Source organism: Choloepus didactylus, chromosome 26 (genome assembly GCF_015220235.1).
Source record: "Choloepus didactylus isolate mChoDid1 chromosome 26, mChoDid1.pri, whole genome shotgun sequence".
Taxonomy (NCBI): Eukaryota; Metazoa; Chordata; class Mammalia; order Pilosa; family Megalonychidae; genus Choloepus; species Choloepus didactylus.
The window spans coordinates 2209954-2230469 of record NC_051332.1 but is presented as its reverse complement, the minus strand read 5'-3'; the positions used below and the strand labels follow the sequence as shown (position 1 = coordinate 2230469).

At 39.8% G+C, this 20516-nt stretch overlaps 1 pseudogene; it reads right to left on the bottom strand.

Moving 5' to 3' along the window:
• Positions 1-5697: 5697 nt before the first annotated feature.
• LOC119520682 lies at positions 5698-7614 on the bottom strand (annotated as a pseudogene).
• Between the last annotated feature and the right edge of the window lie 12902 nt (positions 7615-20516).

Genomic DNA, 20516 nt, shown 5'->3' with positions numbered 1-20516 from the left:
GCATGGCAGAGGATGGGAGATAAATCCAACAAATATACAGGGGCCTTCCACCTCAGTAAAATTTCTAGTTGTCCAGTGGTGTGGGGCATTTTGAGATATTCCTTCTAAGGTGAAGGATAAGCTGTTGCATCTGGCCCCACCTACAACCAAAAAAGAGACAAAAAACTTACTTGGCCTCTTTGGGTTTTGGAGACAACATGTTCCTCATTTAGGTGTGCTACTCTGGCCCATTTACAGAGTGACTAGGAAAGCTTCTAGTTTTGAGTGGGGACTGGAACAAGATGAGGCTCTGCAACATGTCCAGGCTCCTGTGCAAGCTGCTCTGCCACTTGGACCATAAGATCCAGCTAACCCAATGGTGCTGGAAGTGTCAGTGGCAAATAGAGATGCTATTTGGAGCCTTTGGCAGGCTCCTGTAGGAGAATCACAATGCAGGCCCTTAGGATTTTGGAGTAAAGCTTTACCATCCTCTGCAGATAACTACTCTCCTATTTGAGAAACAGCTGTTGGCCTGCTCCTGGGCCTTAGTAGAGACAGAATTCTTAACCATGGGCCACAAAGTTACCATGAGACCTGAGTTACCTATCATGAGCTGGGTGTTGTCTGACCCACCAAGCCATAAAGTTGGGTGTGCACAACAACACTCCATCATAAAATGGAAATGGTACATACAGGATAGAGCTCAAGCAGGTCCTGAAGGTACAGGGAAGTTACATGAGGAAGTGGCCCAAATGCCCATGGCCCCCACTTCTTCCACCTTACCTTCTCTTTCCCAACCCATAGCTGTGGCATCTTGGGGAGTTCCTTACAGTCAGTTGACTGAGGAAGAGAAGACTCAGGCCTGGTTTACACATGATTCTGCATGATATGCAGGCACCACCAGAAAGTGGACAGCTGCAGCACTGCAGCCCCTTTCTGGGATGTCCCTGAAAGACAGTGGTGAGGGGAAATCCTCCCAGTGCCAGTGGGCAGAACTTTGAGCAGTGCTTGGAAGGAGAACTGGCCAGAGGTGTGTCTGTATACTGATTCCTGGGCTGTTGCTAATGGTTTGGCTGGATAGTCAGGGACTTGGAAGGAACATGATTGGAAGTTTGGTGACAAAGAAGTCTGGGGAAGGAGCATGTGCATAGACCTTTCTGAGTGGGCAAACAGCATGAAGATATTTGTGTCCCATGTGAATGCTCACCAGAGGGTGACTTCAGCAGAAGAAGGTTTTAATAACCAGTTGGATAAAATGACCCATTTGGTGGATACCAATCAGCCTCTTTCCCCAGCAACTCCTGTCATTGCCCAATGGGTTCATGAACAAAGTGGTCATGGTGGTAGGGATGGAGGTCATGCATGAGCTCAGCAACATGGACTTCCACTCACCAGGGCTGACCTGGCCACAGCCACTGCTGAATGTCCAATCTGCCAGCTGCAGAGACCCACAGTCAGTCCCTGATATGGCACCATTCCCCAAGGTGATTGGCCTGCTACCTGGTGGCAGGTTGATTACAATGGACCACTTCCATCATGGAAGGGGCAGCGATTTGTTCTTACTGGAATAGACACATACTCTGGATATGGGTTTGCCTTCCCTGCATGACATGCTTCTGCCAAAACTATAATCCATGAACTTACAGAATGCCTTATCCACCATCATGGCATTCCACACAGCATTGCTTTGGACCAAGGAACCCACTTCACAGCAAATGAAGTGAGGGAATGGGCACATGCTCATGGAATTCTGTGGTCTTACCATGTTCCCTATCATCCAGAGGCAACTCGGTTGATAGAATGGTGGAATGGCCTGTTGAAGACTCAATTACGGCACTAAATAGGTGGCAATACCTTGCAGGGTTGGGGCAGTGTTCTCCAGGAGACTGTGTATGCTCTGAAACAGTGTCCACTCTATGGTGCTGTTTCTCCCATAGCCAGGATTCATGGGTCCAGGAATCAAGGGGTGGAAACAGGAGGGGCACCACTTACTATCACTCCTAGTGATCCACTAGGTAAATCTTTGTTTCCTGTCCCTGCAAGCTTAAGCTCTGCTGGTCTACCGTTCTTGGTTCCAAAAGGAAGAGTGCTTCCACCAGGAAACACAATAATCCCATTGAACTGGAAGTTAAGACTGCCACCTGGCCACTTTGGGCTTCTTATGCCTCTGAATCAAAAGGCAAGGAAGGGGATTACTGTACTGGCTGGGGTGATTGATCCTGACTATCAAGGGGAAATAGCACTGTCACTACACAATGGAAGTAAAGAAGGGTTTCCCTGGAATACAGGAGATCCCCTAGGGCGCCTCTTAGTACTACCTTGCCCTGTGATTCAAGTCAATGGAAAACTGCAACAATCCATTCTAGGCAGGACTACCAATGGCCAAGAAACTTCAGGAATGAAGGTTTGGGTCACCCCACCAGGCAAAGAACCACGGCCAGCTGAAGTGCTTGCTGAGGGTAAAGGTAACATGGAATGGATAGTGGAAGAAGGTCATGATAAATATGAACTACAGCCACGTGACCAGTTACAGAAATGAGGATTATGATGATATGAATATTTCCTCCTCATTTCATTATGATTATGTTTGTGTTTGCCTGTAAAGAAAATATCTTTGCTTTCTTCTCTGTCTTATCCCCTTATCATATGGCATAAGGTGTAATGTTTATTTTGAAGGTATGGTTTTAGGTGATGTGTATAACTGCCAAGTTGACAAGGGGTGGACTGTGATGGTTAGGTTCATGTGTCAACTTGGCTGAGTGATCCAGCTGTCTGATCAAGCAAACACTGGCCTAACAATTGCTGTGAGGATGTTTGAGGTTGGTTAATAAACCAACAGGCTGGTTTACTAAATCATCAGTCAATTGACTGCAGCTGTGACTGATGACTCAACAAAGGGTGTGCCTTCCACAATGAGAGAATGCAATTGGCTGGATTTAATCCAATTAATCAGTTGAAGACTTATAAGCAAGACAGATAGAGGACCTTCACTTCTTCTTTGGCTGCCCAGTGAAGCATTTCCTGAGGAGTTTGTCGAAGTTGCCGGTTCATTTCCTGAGGAGTTCATCGGACATCTTTCTTGGAGTTGACAGTTTGTTGATGGCTCTACAGAATTTGGACTCATGCATACCCACAGTTGCATGAGTCACTTTTACAATTTGATAATCAGAGACACCTCTCATTGATTCTGTTTCCCTAGAGAACCCTAACTAATACATGTGTCATCATAAATTTTGGGTAGTGGAATTCAGATTGGCTATCAGCCACACAATAAGGATAAGTCTTGGGTTAAAAAACACAGAACAATATGTATAGAAGATTTCATCAGCTTCCTGTGTGGAAAAGTACCTCAACCTTGAAAATCTAGCTCCTCCAAGACTGACTGTAGTGTCCCCTAATAGAGCTACTTCAAAGGAAACTAGTTTATATGTAGAGAATGTCCTGCAACCCTTTTGGGGAAGCCATATCTCTGCATGGTAAAGGCTTTTAACAACATTGCTTTTGGGAAAAGGGTTAAGAGTGTGACTCTGGAGGCTATTTCAGGTTTAAAGTTAGGTCCAGATACATTTTCTCTTTTTTTGTCCATTATACTGATCACTTGCTTTAGAAATTTTAGATAGAATGTAAGCTAAAGACTTAAGTGAGCAATCTGTGGAATGTCAGCTAGTCCATCCTAAATATTATGTTATTAAGAAAGTTAGTTATTGCACGTTGCATTTACACTTAAAAGAACACTTCTGAAACATTTGTTGTGATTCACTGTTTGCATTTATATATTGTGCATATTTTCTTACTTGTTTCCTAGTTAAAGGAAATGTTATTGTGTCTTAAGAATTCTGTTATGTTTATAATAGTTTGGGGAGCCTAGCTGGTGACCAGGCAAGTAAGAATTGGGTTTGTTCTCATGGAAGCTCCCTTGAGACCCTTAGTGATCTAATGTGCCTGTGGAGGCTGAGCACTGATGACCACAAGGGACATGCATGGAAGTAAGAAGAATCTTTATGCCTATTTATTTATGCCTGTTGTTCCTTACATTTTTTCTTGCTTTGGTATCAAGACTGTCTGAGGTGCAGTCAGTGGACAGGCCTCTTATCACCTTTCCAGGTCATAATTAACATCAAAGACATCTCAGCCAAGGGATCTGATTATGAGCTGGCAAAACCTGGGGAACAGAGTCAGTGATAAGCATGTTGTCACTTGCTCTCTAATATCAACTTTGAAAGAAAATTAGGAATCACTTTATGTATGACAACTTTAAAACTGATGGAATTGTAATAAAACAACAGTGAAATAAGACTGGCTTGGAACTATGATAAAAGATGACTCAAGGAACTGACTAACCAGATAGGAACAAACAGTGATTTAGGACAAAGTCCATTTAGAAGTTGAGATTTCTGGGGCAGTGTAGGTCTTCTGAAACAAAATAACCTGGATATCAATGTAGTGGGGTATATACAGAGAGCTTCTAGATCATTGAAGCTTTACCACTTACAGAGATTCTTACTCTCTTTTGCAAACCTTGATTCCTAAAACCCATCAGAACATGGGGTTAGTAAAAGTAATTTTTTTCTGATTTGTGACAAATTAAATCAAACAAAAACCATTTCAAGAAAATCTATGATGTTTGGATGTAGTATTCAATACTGCACACTCTTTCTAATAATGTGGAACAATTGTTCCATCACAACTTTGATACTCTTGCAAAAGAGGTTGATCTGTTTCTATTGGATTACATTTCCATGATATCTTTGCCTGTAAGCTTGGAAAAACAATACTTGGAAGCATACATAGTTGTCTGCATGGCAGAATTTGATGTATTATCTCTCCTTAAACATTCTGATATTCATCCTTTACCATAAGGTGGATTTCTGACTCACTCCACACTTAAAGTAACATTTTCTGTATTACACTATTATATTTTAGAAAATAGTTTTAAGAAATAAAAAAATCACAGTTGTCATGAAATCTTAATGCAGTAGTGTACATAGTAAAAAGGGGAAGCAGTCCTGCAAACCATTATCCTATTCCTCGAACCCCATTTCATTTTCCTTAAATTGAATTGTGATTTATTATTTACCTAAACTTTGGGGGTTTTAGTGATTCAGTTTTAGGGAAGGAGCTACATAATTTTAACTTATGTTTAAGTTTTGAGGGTTTCAAAAGTTTGAATATAAAACTTTGGATAGAAAAATAACCTTTCCCTTCAGTAAACATTTTTTTTGGGGATTTGAAATAGTTTTATTGCTCATAAGACCTGTGTATATCAAAAGAATTCTCAAAACATTTGCAATATTAAATCACAATTGCTTTTTAACCAGTTGAAACCACCCAGAATATACATTTAAAAAAAAAATCTTACAGAATTGAATCCTAAAATGACATTATGACTTAAATACCATGTCAAAACAAGATCAATTCCTTATAATATTTACCCATTGCACAATGCTGTCAGATATTCTCATAAGCATAACCATTGCACAGAGTTCAAATACCATTTCAATGTTACACATTTAGTTGAAGTAGCTATTCCACCATCTAACTCTTAAAATTCTGGCACAAAATGTTGGTCTGTTTTAACATATCCCAAGTGACAAACCTCACTATCTAGTTACTCTTTCTTCCTAGCCTTCCCTAAAAACAAAGAAAAAAGAAAGAATGAAAAAGAAAAGGAAAAAAATCAGAAAAGAAAGCCCCTTCTGCTGTTACCACCTACATACATCAGCAGTGCCTCTGTTTGAACAGCTCTGTGCCCCTCAGCTCTACAGGCAGGTATTCCTGATCCCCAGACTCACCCTACAAGGGGATGTAATTGTAGGTTTTACCATAGCACAGATCCTTTATCAGCCTGGTGGGTGGGATCCTCAGTGCAGGGGGACAAGCAGCCAAGTTTTCTGCTGGGTTCTCAAGCATGCTTTGACATTGTTATAGGTGCTATACACCTTGATGGATTTTGGGGTTCTGGGGAAATTGACTACATACTGAGCCAGAAGTGACTTGCACTCCAGCAAGCCTATGGTAGGCAGCAAATGCTTGTGCCAATGCAGAGGGGTCCATGAGACCTATGTCCTTGCTGGCAAACCTCACAAACAGCCTGACACATACAGCAGGTCCTCATTTCCTTCCAGCATGGGAGCAAGCTGGTAGAGGGAGGCTTTCTGGTCTGAACCACACATGGGCTTATCAGATGCAGAAATGCAGTTGTAATGCTCTTTTCCTGTTCAGTCATATAAAAAGTGGGTTTGCTGGACCCCTTCCCTAATGTCATTTTCAGGGATCAGAACTCTACTGGAAGAATGCATTTGCCCACTTGTCTTACAAAACATCTGCCTAGAACTCAGCTGACCAGAACAACCAGCTGCAGTCCATTCAATCAAGCTCTGGCATTGCCATCACTGAGGAATACCAGAGTATGCACATCTTTGTCTTCTATGAACACTGAGGGCTCAGAGCTGCTGTTGCAGCTGCGACTCAGAGGGTCAATGGGACAGCTGAAGTCCAGGACTTGGGATCCCAGGAAGTTGATTGTTTTTGTTAAAACAGTCACCTTGTTTCTACTGGATGCTTCTCAAGAACAATAACCCAACAGTGGCTCAGAAGACTAGCTTGACCAGGAAGGAGGGCTTCTCAGTGGTTGCCCCAGAGTAATCCTCCCACAAACCACAAGAGGAAGGAAAGTGTCCTGCTTAGATTTATTGAACCAATGAATCTCATCAATAAAATGAATGCTTTACTTTTTGAGAAAAGGTGTTTCCATTCTAAGCTCTTTTTATGACATCTGGCACATCAGTTGTCTTCGCATTTGTTGCAGACAATGTCACAAACCTCATTCTATGTGTCTTGTTCTTGTTGGCTAGCTATGATGTGAACCAGAGTGGTCTTCTCACAGCCCTGTGGCCCCCACAGCATGAGGGAGGGGATTCTGTTAGTCTCCAGGAGGGACCAGAGAAGGGTCTCCTGTCTCATTGTTCTGCATTATCCCTGTAGTCAGGACATATCTTATCATCCAGAGGCTTGCCCTCCAGCATCTGTATGATCTCTGCAGCCAATGCCCAGGGATGTGGGCACCCCATGCCAATACCCATGAAGGCTGCAGCATAGCAGCCTTGCCAACATGGTCTCCCTCTGTTGTCCTCTGACATTCCCCCACCCTCCACTCCTCCTGTGCCTCTGCCTAGTCCCATATCCATAGAGAAGTGCTCCCCATCACAGTGGCTGCAGCAACCTGCATCTTGCTGACCCCTTCCTCCCTGGGCTGCTGGACTGACCCTGCTACAGGGAAGTTGGGGACCAGGCAGGTGCCATTGGGCATGGGTGGTACATCTCCTGGATCTCAGTCTCACTGCCATCATAAGCCTCACTGCCCTCACCATCACTGCTCTTGGCATAGTCAGAGTTGTGGGGGCTTCAGAGCTGAGCTCCACAGCAGCTGACTCCACTTGGAAAGGGTGCACCTTGGCTGAGTTTCCTGTGCTGTGAGGCCTGGCCCAGACCCCAACTGCCTTGCAGGGTTGAGTAGCCAGTAGTGGTCCAGGAGCAAGTTGCTGTGGGTGGCAGGCAACATCTGTGGGCACATGGGACACTGCACCTTGTGCAGCTGCCACAGAAATGGGTCATCCTCCACCCACTCACCTCCATGGTGTTCACAGGCCCTCACTGACAACTTGGCACATCAGCAGAATCACCTCCTTGGGCCAAGGCCTCACTTCCCCCCACCCTCTTAAGACTAGTGTCACAAACCCTCTGGCAGGGGACAGGACACACATGGGCTGGTGAAGGGCCTCCTGCATGGGCTGGGCCTCTGCCCATTACAGTGATTTTTTTCTCTTTCACAGGCTAATCACTTAATCCCTCCCCATAGATTTTTAAGTTTTTTTTTTTTATTTTAATACAAAAGAATCCTACTGGGAGACAGGGAAGATGGCAGCATAGGGAGGAGTGGAAGCTAAGTAGTCCCCTTGGAACAACTAAAAAAAACCAGAAACAACTAGTAAATAATCCAGAACAACTGTGGGGGGCCAAATGAGACTGTCCACTCATCATATACCAACATGAATTGGGAGGAATGCCCAACAACACAGCATAAAATCTGTAAGTAAAACCTGTGGATCCAAGACATGAGGCCCCCTCCCCCATAGCCTAAGCTGCAAAGGCTCATGGTGCCAGAGAGAAGCTCTCTCCCAGCAAGCAAATATAGCTCAGCTGAGCTCCAACTGGGGTTTTAAGTAGCGAGTGTGAATTGCTCACTACAGGTACAAATCCCCAGAAAACAGATGGAGGCTTTGGGTGACAACTGACCTTGGAGAGCTGGAGGGTTGCCCTGGACTAGGTCTGAAGGAGACTATCTGTTTCTTTTTTGGCTCAGTGGAGAAAGCCCCAGCAATTGCAGTTCCCAGTGCTGTGACTCAAAGAAGGGTGGAGACACCACAAGTAGAGAGAGAGACCATTGAAATGCTAATGACCTCTCCCTGGGGAGTCTATTTTCTCTAAGAGGAAAGGGGTGGGACCCTTTCCATTCAGAACCAGGCCCCAGAGCCTGGGGGAACATGGCCACACCTCCTCACACCAGTCAAGAATTATAAGCTCACAGGGGCCACCTGCTGGGCAGAAAAGCACAGTGACCTGAGACATCACAGGAACCAATTTTCTAAGACACACCCTCAGAGAGACCAGATACTGAATATTTCTTCCTTCTGGGACCTGAGCCTGTTCTGGTCTGGGAAAACTTGACTGGGGTAACCAAGGAAACCATGCTTAGACAACAGAAAGTTACAATCTATGCTAAGAAAAACAAAGTTATGGCCCAAAGGAACAAATGTACACTTCAACAGAGATACAGAAATTTAAACAACAAATGCTAAATCAATTCAAAAAGTTTAGAGAAGATATCACAAAAGAGATAGAGGCTGTAAGGAGAACACTGGGCATATATAAGGAAGAAATCAAAAGTTCAATAAAACAACTAGTAGAATCTATGGAAATGAAAGGCACAACACAAGAGATGAAAGACACAATGGAAACATACAACAGCAGATCTCAAGAGGCAGAAGAGAACACTCAGGAAATGAAGAACAAAACACCTGAAAGCCTACATGCAAAGGAGCAGATGGAAAAAAGAATGAAAAAATATGAGTAACATTTCTGGGAACTTAAAGAGGAAACAAAGTACAAGAACGTATGTATCATTGGTGTCCCAGAAGGAGAAGAGAAGGGAAAAGGGGCAGAAGATATAATAGAGGAAATAATTAAAGAAAATTTCCCATCTCTTATGAAAGATGTAAAATTATAGATCCAAGAAGTGAAGCATACTCCAAACAGAATAAATCTGAATAGGCCTATGTCAAAACACATAATAATCAGATTATCAAATGTCAAAGACAAAGAGAGAATCCTGAAAGCAGCAAGAGAAAAGCAATCCATCACATACAAAGGAAGCTTAATAAGACTATGTGTGGATCTCTCAGCAGAAACCATGGAGTCAAGAAGGAAGTGATGTAATATATTTAAGATACTGAAAGAGGAAAACCACCAACCAAGAATCCTATATCCAGGAAAGCTGTCCTTCAAATATGAGGGAGAGCTCAAAATGTTTTCTGACAAACAGACAATGAGAGACTTTGTGAACAACACACCTGTCCTACAGGAAATACTAAAGGGAGCACTACAGAGTGATAGGAGAAGACAGGAGTACATGGTTTGGAGTACAATTTTGGGAGATGGTAACACAGCAATATAAGCAAACTGAACAAAGACAACTATGAATATGGTTGAGAGAGGAAGGTTGGGAACATGTGAGACACCAGAAGAAAGGAGGAAAGATAAAGACTGGGACTGTGTAACTTCGTGAAATCTAGAGTGTTCAACAACTGTGATAAAATGTACAGATATGTTCTTTTATGAGGGAGAACAAGCAAATGTCAACCTTGCAAGGTGTTAGAAATGGGAAGCATTGGGGGAGGGATGCAATCAATGTAAACCAGGGACTGTAATTAACAGAATCATTGTATTATGCATCCTTTAATGTAACAAAGGCAATATACCAAGGTAAATGCAGATAAAAGGGGGGGATAGGGGAGGCATGTTAGACATTTGACATTGGTGGTGTTGTCTGACTCTTTACTCTGCTTTGATTTAAGGTTAATTTTCCTTTTGCTGCTTCCTAGCTGTTATTTTCTTCCTCTTTCTTTTGCCTCTCTACCTTCTTTGACTCTCCCTCCTGCCTTGTGGAAGAAATGTAGATGCCCTTAGTGGTGAAGGTGGTGAACACATAAATATATGACCATACAGAGAATCATCTATTATTTACTTAGGATGGAATGTGTGGTGTGTGAACAAAACCATATTTAAAAACATGGGTTGATGACAAAACCTTAAGGGCAATATACTGAGTGAAATAAGCCAGACACATAAGGACAAATATTACAGAGTCTCACTGATAGGAACTAATTATAATATGTAAACACATAGACATGAAATATAAGGTACCAAGATATAGGACAAGGCTTAAGAATGGGGAGCAGTTGCTTAGTATGAGCAGAATGTTCAACTAGGATGAACTTAAATGTTTGGAAATGAACAGAGATGTCAGTAGCAAGATGTGGGAATAACTAACAGTGCCAAATGGTGCATGAATAAGATGGAAAAGGGAAGCTCAGAGTCATATATGTCACCAGAAGGAAAGTTGGAGATCAAAAGATGGGACTGCATAAAACTGAATCCTGTGGTGGGCAATGTCCATGACTAACTGTACAAATATTAGAAATCTCTTCCATGAACCAGAACAAATGTATGACAATACAATTAGAAATTAATAATTGAGGAGCATACAGAGAATAAATATATACCTATTGCAAACTATATACTACAGTTAGTAGTATTTCAACATTTTTTCATAAACAGTAACAAATGTACTAGACCAACACTATGAGTCAACAATTGAGGGAGGTTAGTTAGGGATATGGGAGGATTTGGGTTTCCTTTTCTTTTTTTCTTTTTTCATCTTTTACTTTATTTCCTGTCCGAAGTAATGAAAAGCTTCTAAAAATTGAACAAAAATTAAGTGTGGCTATGAATGTACAGCTGTATGAGGATACCAGGGGCAACTGATTGTACACTTTGGATCTTTGGATAATTGTATGGTATCTGAACAATCCCAATAAAAATTTAAAAAAAAGAGTCCTACTGAACATCACTCTTGTGACTACCCTTAAAAAACGCACCTGATATGTACCTAAAAATAACATGTAGACAGTGAGGGTGTGAAAGTAAGGTACCCTGATTGGCACCCAGTATAGAGAGTGAGACTTAAGTGAACAGTTTGATTCACAACCACATCAACAAATGGTTATTTGAGACTTAAAGAATGAAATTTAGTGCCTCTTATTGACACCCTTTCATTCATTGAGAGCTGAATTAATAAATGTCACCTTGTTTTTATGTAAACAATGTTTTAGGCAGGCAAAAAATCATCTAGACAAGTTTTCATTCTCTGCCTACCTTTCTGATGATTTCTGTTCTAGTCATTCTTTCTCCTTTTCTTGGTTTCTCTTTCTATGCTGCTTCAGCCTCTCTGATCTTTCCTCAGTTTTTTTCATGGACATAAATCCCATTCCCTAGGATTCTAGCCTCACCTGCCTCATGCAATGTCCTCTAAGGGTCATCTCACTCTTAATAGATTTTCTCTTGTCAGTGATGACTTCCAAATCTGTACCTCTGGTTAGACCCTCTCTCCTGACTGCCAGACATGGGTGTCCCTTTGTCTTCTGGTGGACATCTCCAAGAAATGTTCCATAGGCATTTGTCTCAAAGACAAGATCCCAGGCCAGACTCATCCTTTCTCCCCCAACAATAAAATATATTTCTTTTCCTCATTTAGCCACACAACACACATGTATGTAGCAGATTCTGTGCAGTCTTTGGGAATACACAGGTGAATAGAGAGCTTACATTTTCTGTGAAGGCAAACACACATACTTGGATAATTTATTCTAATGTAATAAGTGTGCTATTTGTAAGGTATTCTGGGGGCAGGAGAGGGCATTTTGCAATGCATCCTGGTCACCATTTCAGAGAAGGCTTGATGGAGGAGGAGGAACCTGGAATAATTTCCTGTTACTCTTCTTGCTTCCTACTTCTGAGCTGAACCAATCTCCCGTCCTTCTTTCATGGACCACTGGAGCAATCTTTTTGATCTTGTCACCCTACTGCTTAAAATAATTCTTTGTTTCCCTGTGGCCTTCAGGGTCAAGTCAGAAATCAGAATGACATTGCAATAGCCCTGTGATCTGGTCTCAACCTTGGTCACATGTTCTAGCCCTGCCATTTAATATATTGGATACCTCCATTCTCTCATACATGTTTTCCCTCTGCATGTTCATCCTTTTTAAGATAATATGATGAAAATTTCCTTCAGTTCTCTCTAGAACATTTCTTCAACTCTGCATCTGCTATCCACTTTGGTATGTTTTCCTGGCTATCTCTTACAGTAGACTGGGGCTACATTAGGGCAGAGGCTTTTTATTCCTTATTCCTTCTGAGATTAACACAAGTGCTGAGAGGTGTGTAGAGTAAATGAATGCAAGGCAGTGGGGACAGTGAGCTTCTAGAAACAGCCAAGGATTAATTAATAAAATAATCCCCTCATGATTACAATAAGGGTAGACTCTAACATGTGGACCTTACAGCTCCTCAAGTTAGAATGATTGCAACTTTCAGTGGGATCTTAGATGATCCACCATTAGAGCCACTCTTCTGGTATTTACTTTATCAGTACCTTGCTAAGGAGGATTTCATTTCATCCTTACATCTTCCCTGAGTTATTGAAGTTTTATTGATGAAAAAGACTTATTTGGCCCAAGATCAATCAGGTTAGTAATTGTAAAATAGGTATTCCAAACCTGTCTTACTCTGCAATGCATACTCTTAATCATTGTGCCTCTCTATACTGGCAGATTTAGGGTCCTTTCACCACCTATCCCCTTTGGTAGGGTGGGAATGGGATGGGGTAGAAAATGTCCCTAGATATATTTTTATCTAAGGACATTTGGAAAGACATGCATTTCATATTTCTTTCTAGAACTTTTCCCATAAGTATATCTGGATAAGAAAGTTTGAAGAAGAATGGTTTGTGTCCTACTGAGTTCTAGGGTCACCAAAGTAGGAAGAATATAGATGCTTTGGAATTTGAGAACTTGGTTCTCATCCAAGCTTTGCCATCCACTGTATAACCTTAGGCAAGATGCTCAACCTCTATAAGCCGGTCTCCTTTATAAACAGGGTATACTTAGTTTATAAAGGGATGTGTATTTAAAAAGAACCTGGGAAATCATCAACCCTACCACAACAGTCATATGTATTCTTTGTCTTAATAGAAGGAAAAATTCTGATTAGTTTCTAGGTCCTGCAAGTATCTGGAGGAAAAATATTTTAAACCTTAATTATTAACTACTCATATTAGTTGCTAAGATATTGAAGTTCTCATGTTGAGACACCAGTGTATTTGGTTACATTATTTTCTATGGGATAGAGAGATTTTAAGAGGTTTACTTGTCCAAGACAGTGCTGCACCTGGAAAACCTTAGGTTGAAGTCTGGTCTCCTTATGAGTTCCATTTATCATGGGGATTAGATAACAATGGGCCCAGAGTAAGAATAGGACAAATTTCCAAGGAGAGGAGGGTGCAAATCAGTCACCCATTTGATAATGTATTCAAAGCTTAGCCCTTTCATTCTAATCATCTCATATGTGGTACATGGTCTTTGTATGTTTCTGGTCCTGGATCAAACTGTCTATGAATATCAGCCTCTTGGTTTAGGTTCCAAATGTGACTGTGAAGATATTCTTGACCATAGTACTTGATAAAGTACTTAACCCCACTGGGTCAGCCTTGGTTGTTGTACTACAATTATACACCAATTCAAACTCCATGACCTCTAGAATGGAGAGTCTGCATCTGAGTGGGTCCCAGGCCCACCCATGCACTTCCCTGTTCCCTGAATATGGTGAAAAGGCTAAGCAGTCTCCAGCCCTGCCTGGGGAGGAAAGCCAGCTGTGTCAGACAGTGGTCACTGTGGGTGAAGAATGCCAACAAAGCTTGCCTCAGGCAGAAATGGTGGATCTGAAACATGGCTTCAGATGAAGGAGAAATTGATCAATTCAAGCCAAGAAATTATCAAAGTGCTCTTGGGTGTCAGTCATTCAGGAGCTAGGAAAGAAGAGTCTCATGGAGAAGGGCTTTCACATGGGACTTGGCAAGGCACAGGTTATTGTAACACATGCAGAAACAGTGCATATTACCTATAGTGTGGATCAGGATTTTAAACAGCAAGAAGGCAAATTCCAACCAGTTCTGAGGAAACTCCATCCTACTTAGGAAATTCAGGTTGCACATTTGCCTTATTCTCGAGAGACTTATTCTGCAACTCCCAAGCAAAAATCCAAAACTGAATCTAAATATTACTGTGGAATGTGGAAACTCTGGTTTCTTTAGAAGTCATGGTATTGTGGAGTTTAAAGTCCAACTCTAAAACCCCTTGGAGTTAAGTAAATTATTTTCTGAGATGAATAAGATGGGGTGAGGTATGGGTCTGATCTGGTCCACACCTAGTTCTTACCCTGCTTAATAAAAAGGCCTTTGTCCCAACAGATAAGCAGCAGAAGCATGGTATGAAAACAGTAGCTTGCTGGCTGTCCTTTGTCATCCATTGATGTGGGAATGTAAAACATGGCAAGGAAAACTCTCTCCCAACCAACCCCAGATCTGAAAGTACTACATTAAGAAATTACAAAGGGGGAGGCTGTCATTCTGTTCATAGCAAAATTCATAGTTATTTTCAAGCCTTTATTTTTTTAATAATGAGAAGAAAAAGCAAGCCACATGTTTGCAAAGGGCTTCATTTTTGCATTTAGTATTGCAAATATGCAAGAAGTGAGTACAATTTTCAAGTCATCAAATTCTAGAGTAGCACAATATTTTCAGTGATCAGAGACCATGAATAATCTCTCAAATGTGACTAGAGGTATATTTGCCTTCATGTGCTGTAGTGCTAAGCCAAGTGAACAAATCTCCATATCATATTGATTGCTCAAATTTAGTGTCCCCTTCATGTCCACACCTGAGGCATGTTTACTCATATTCCAAATGGCCAGCATCCAGGAGCCCCTCCCAGAGTCAGAACATGACTTTAATCACTACAAGTTGACAGGGTCAGAGCTATGAGACACCAATCATTCTTAGATCTCATTTTTAATCTTTTGGTACCCAAAGACCAAATGACAAATTCTGGCATGAATATGAAAACACACATGGAGTTACACAATGAATAAAACAGTCACAAATAAATCACAAACATTCTGCACTACCACAAGAAATGTTTCTGTGGATCAATCTCCAGAGACATTGTTCACCATTGTAGTGCCACCAGTTATTTACAATTCCTCATAATTTGTAAGATCTGTTGAAGACCTAATGTCTCAAAGAGAAATCATGTATTTTGTCTAGCTGCTGCAAGTGAACTAACATCAACCTAACATTCAATCTCTTAGTCAGTTGTACTAATGATATTCTAAGGGAAACACTGTCAAATGTTTTTAGGTATTTTTAAACACAGTGACATTTAAAATTCTTTCTTGAATACACATTTCAATGTATATCTTAGTTCCTTTACCTTTTCACTCAATTCTTTGCACCTTTGCAAGTACTTTTTTTATAGAAATCAAAAGCACCTAGTCTGTAAATGACTTTGATCATCTATTTTTTGCTTTTCACAATAGGATGTAGTGATGTCATTTTGTCTTTTCTCTACAATTTAAATTTTTAATAATTTATGAATATATGTGGAAACCTAGTCTTCAAGTTTTTGTTCAGCAATGTCATGTTGTATCTAGTGCTGACACTTACACCTCATTTATTAGATGCCAAAAATAAAGTGGTTAACCTTGGTGATAGGCTTGATCTCTGTATTTTTCAGATTTTAAAATATTTCTTGCTATGTATTTTCCTGCTGACAAAACAGCAAATCCATTTTAGTTCAAATCACTATTTTAAAAAGACCTAGTGATCAGCAATCAGATACAGTCTTGAGAAAAAAATGAGTAATCATGGGAACAATCCTTGGGAGTTACTCAAAATATATTGCAAAAGAACACCTTTTTATATACCCAGAAATGAACATATCTCAATAAAACTAAATTTAAAAAACACATAGGAATGTACAACACACTCAATGAACCCTAATATCAACAATGGACTATAATATTTTTTCATCAGTTGTAATAGAGGTATGAAAATATTATAAACTCTTAGTAATGAGTGGGTTAGGTGGAGTAAATGGGAACATTATTTTCTGAATGATTTTTCTGGAAACCTACAAATTCATATAAAAATAAATGATATAAAATTCCTTAAATATATATATATATATATATATATATATATATATATACACTCATGAAAATAAAAGAAACTGTCAATCAAATTAAAAAGATACTGAATACTCACAGTACAATATTGGAGGAAGCTGAACAGTGAATCAGTGATCTCAAAGAGGACAGAATGGAGGGTGAAAGAACAAAAGAAAGGATGGGGAAAAAAATTGAAAAAATCAAAATGGATATCAGTGATATGACGGAAATGTAAAAAACACAAATATAAGAATCATTGGTGCTCCAGAAGGGGAAGACAAGGGTAAAAGTCTAGGAAGAGTATTCAAGGAAATTGTTGGGGAAACTTCCCAAATCTAAACAACATGAATACACAAATCATAGACGCCCAACAAACTCCAAACAGAATAAATCCAAATAATCCCCCCAAGACATATTCTGATCAGACTGTTAAATGCTCAAGAGAAGGAGCAAGTTCTGAAAGCAGCAAGAGAAAACCAACCCACCAGTTATAAGGGAAACAGAAAAGGCTAGACAGTGACTACTCAGCAGCCACCATGGTGGTGAGAAAGCAGTGGCATGACATATTTTAATTTCTGAAAGAGAAAAATTGCTAACCAAGAATTCTTCATCCTGTAAAGCCCTCCTTCAAGTTAGAGGGAGAGCTTAAATTTTTCACAGACAAACAAATGCTGAGAGAATTTGCTAACAGGAAACCTGCCCTACTTGAGATACTAAAGTGAGCCCTACCAACATAGAAAAAAAGAAAGGGGAGAGAGGTATGGAGAAAGGTTCAGAACTAAAAAGATTCAGTATGTTAAAGGACATTAAAAGAGAGAAGGAAAAATATATCTGACAAATATAAGCCAAAAGATAGGATGACTGATTAAAGAAATGTCTTCACACTAATGACATTGAATGTAAATGGATTAAACTCCCCAATTAAAAGATATAAAGTGGCAGAATGGTGGAAAAAATATGAACCATCAATATGTTGCATACAAGAGACTCATCTTAGACACAGGGAAACAAAGATAATGAAAGCAAAAGGATGGAAAAAGGGTTTCATGCATGCTACAGACAGAAGAATGCAGGAGTAGCAATAGTAATCTCATATGAAATAGACTTTAAATGCAAGGAGGTTGTCCTGTTTTGAATGTATCATGTCCCCCAGAAAAAGCCATATTCTTTGATGCAATCTTGTGGGGCAGACATTTTAGTGCTGATTAGATTGGAATTCTTTGAGTGTTTCCATGGAGATGTGCTCCACACAACTGTAGGTGTTATCTCTGATGAGATAATTTCCATGGAGGTGTGGACCCACCCATTCAGCATGGGTCTTGATTACTGGCACAGTATATAAGCTGAGACAGAAGAAGCAAACTTGCTACAGCCAAGAGGGACCCTTTGAAGAATGCACCGGAACTGAGAGAGGATCTTCAGCTTACATAGACACTTTGGAGACAGCTTTTGAAAGCAGACTTTTGCTCCAGAGAAGCTAAGAGAGGACAAATGCCCCAAGAGCAACTACAAGTGACATTTTTTGAGGAGCTGAAGCCTAGAGGGGAACATCCTGGGACAAAGCCATTTTGAAACCAGAACCTGGAGCATACACTGGCCATGTGCTTTCCCAGCTAACAGGTTTTTCCAGATGCCATTGGCCATCCTCCACTAAAGGTACCTGATTGTTGATGCATTACTTTGGACACTTTATGGCCTTAAGACTGTAACTGTGTAACCAAATAAACCCCTTTTATAAAAGCAAATCCATTTCTGGTATTTTGCATTCTGGCAGCATTAGCAAAATAGAACAGAGGTTATGAGAGACAAAGAAGGCCACTACATACTAAAAAAAGGCAGACAATTCAACCAGAAGAAAGAGCAATCATAAATGTTTATGCACCCAGTCAAGGTGCCCCAAAATACACGAGACAAAAATACATGACAAAAGTAAAGGAAGCAATAGATGCTTCCACAATGATTGTGGGAGACTTCAATATATCACTCTCTCCTATACATAGATCAACCAGACAGAAGACCAATAAGGAAATTGAAAACCTAAAAAAAGCTGATGAATAAAATTGAATTAACAGATATATATATATAGCATTACATCCCAGATCACCAGGATGCACATTCTTCTCTAGTACTCATGGAACTTTCTCCAGAATAGATCATATGCTGGGCCATAAAACAAACCTCAACAAATTAAAAAAAGATTGAAATTATTCAAAGCATATTTTCTGACCTCAATGGAATACAATTAGAAGTCAGTGACCATCAGAGACTTAATAGCTGGAGGTTAAAAACACACTCCTAAACAATCATTGGGATAAAGGAGAAATAGCAAAAGAAATTGCTAAATATATAGAGATGAATGAAAATGAGAACACAACATATCAAAACCTATGAAATCAGCAAAAGTGGTACTGAAGGGAAAATATTTAGCTCTGAATACATACATCAAAAGGGAAGAAACAGCTAAAATTGAAGAACAAGTGGAGCAACTGAAGAAGCTAGGAAATTGAAGGAAAAACTAACACTAAACCAAGTAGAAGGAAAGAAATAACAAGGATTAAAGCAGAAATAAATGGCATAGGGAACAAAAAACAATAGAGAAAATAAATAACACCAACAGTTTATTCTCTGAGATCAATAAGATTGACAAGCCCCTAACTAGACTGACAAAGTCAAAAAGAAAAAAGACCCAAATAAACAAAATAATGAATTAGAGAGGTGACATTACTGTGAATCCTGAAGAAATTAATGAACTATAAGAGGATACTATGAACAACTGTATGCCAACAAACTAGATAATTTAGAGGAAATGGACAATTTCCGGCAAACACATGAACAACCAAGACTGATCAGAGAATAAATAGAAGAACTCAACCAATCACAAGTAAAGAGATCCAATCAGTTATAAAAAAACTTCCTACAAATGAATGTCTAAGGCCAGATGGCTTCACAGGGGAATTCTACCAAACTTTCCAAAAAGAACTGACAACAATCTCACTTAAACTCTTTCAAAACATTGAAGGAAATGGAACACTACCTAACACATTTTATGATGCTAATGTCACTCTAATAACAAAGCCAGGTTATAGATGCTGCAAGAAAGGAAAACTACAGGCCAATCTCCCTAATGAATACAGATGCAAAAATTCTCAAGGAAATATTTGCAAATCAAATCCAAAGACCCATTAGAAAAATCATACACTATGACCAAGTGGAGTTCATTCCAGGCATGCAAGGAAGATTCAATATAAGAAAATCAATAAATGTATTACAACACATTAAGAAATAAAAAGGGAAAAATCAAATGATCATATCAATAGATGCTGAAAAAGCATTCAAAAAATCCAACATCCATTCTTGATAAGAACACTTCAAAAGGTAGGAATTGAAGGAAATTTCCTCAGTATGATAAAGAGCATATATGAAAAACCCACAGCCATGATAGTACTCAGTGGTTAGAGATTGAAATCCTTCATCCTAAGATCAGGAATGAAACACAAGTGCATGCTCTCACCACTGCTATTCAACATTGTGCTAGAAGTGCTAGCCAGGAGCAATCCAGCAAAACAAATAAATAAAAGGTTTCCAAATTGGAAAGGAAGAAGTAAAACTGTCATTATTTGCAGATGATATGATCTTATATCTGGAAAACCCTGAGAAATTGATGAAAGAGCTACTAGAGCTAATAAACAAATTTAGCAAAGTAGCAGGATACAAGATTAATGCAAATAAGTCAGTAATGTTCCTATACACTAGAAATGAACAAACTGAAGGGACACTCAAGAAAAAGATATCATTTGCAGTAGCAACTAATAAATCAAATGCCTCAGAGTATACTTAACCAAGACGTAAAACATGTATACAAAGAAAATTACATAACTCTACTAAAACAAATAGAAGGTGACATAAAAAGATGGGAAAATATTCCATGTTCATGGATAGGAAGGCTAAATATCATTAAGACATCAATTCTACCCAAACTCATCTACAGATTCAATGCAATCCCTCTCAAAATTCCAACAACCTACTTTGCAGACTTGGAAAAGCTAGTTATCAAATTTATCTGGAAGAGGAAGTTGCCTCAAATTGCTAAAACCATTCTAAAAAAGAAAAATGAAACAAGAGGACTTACACTCCCTGAC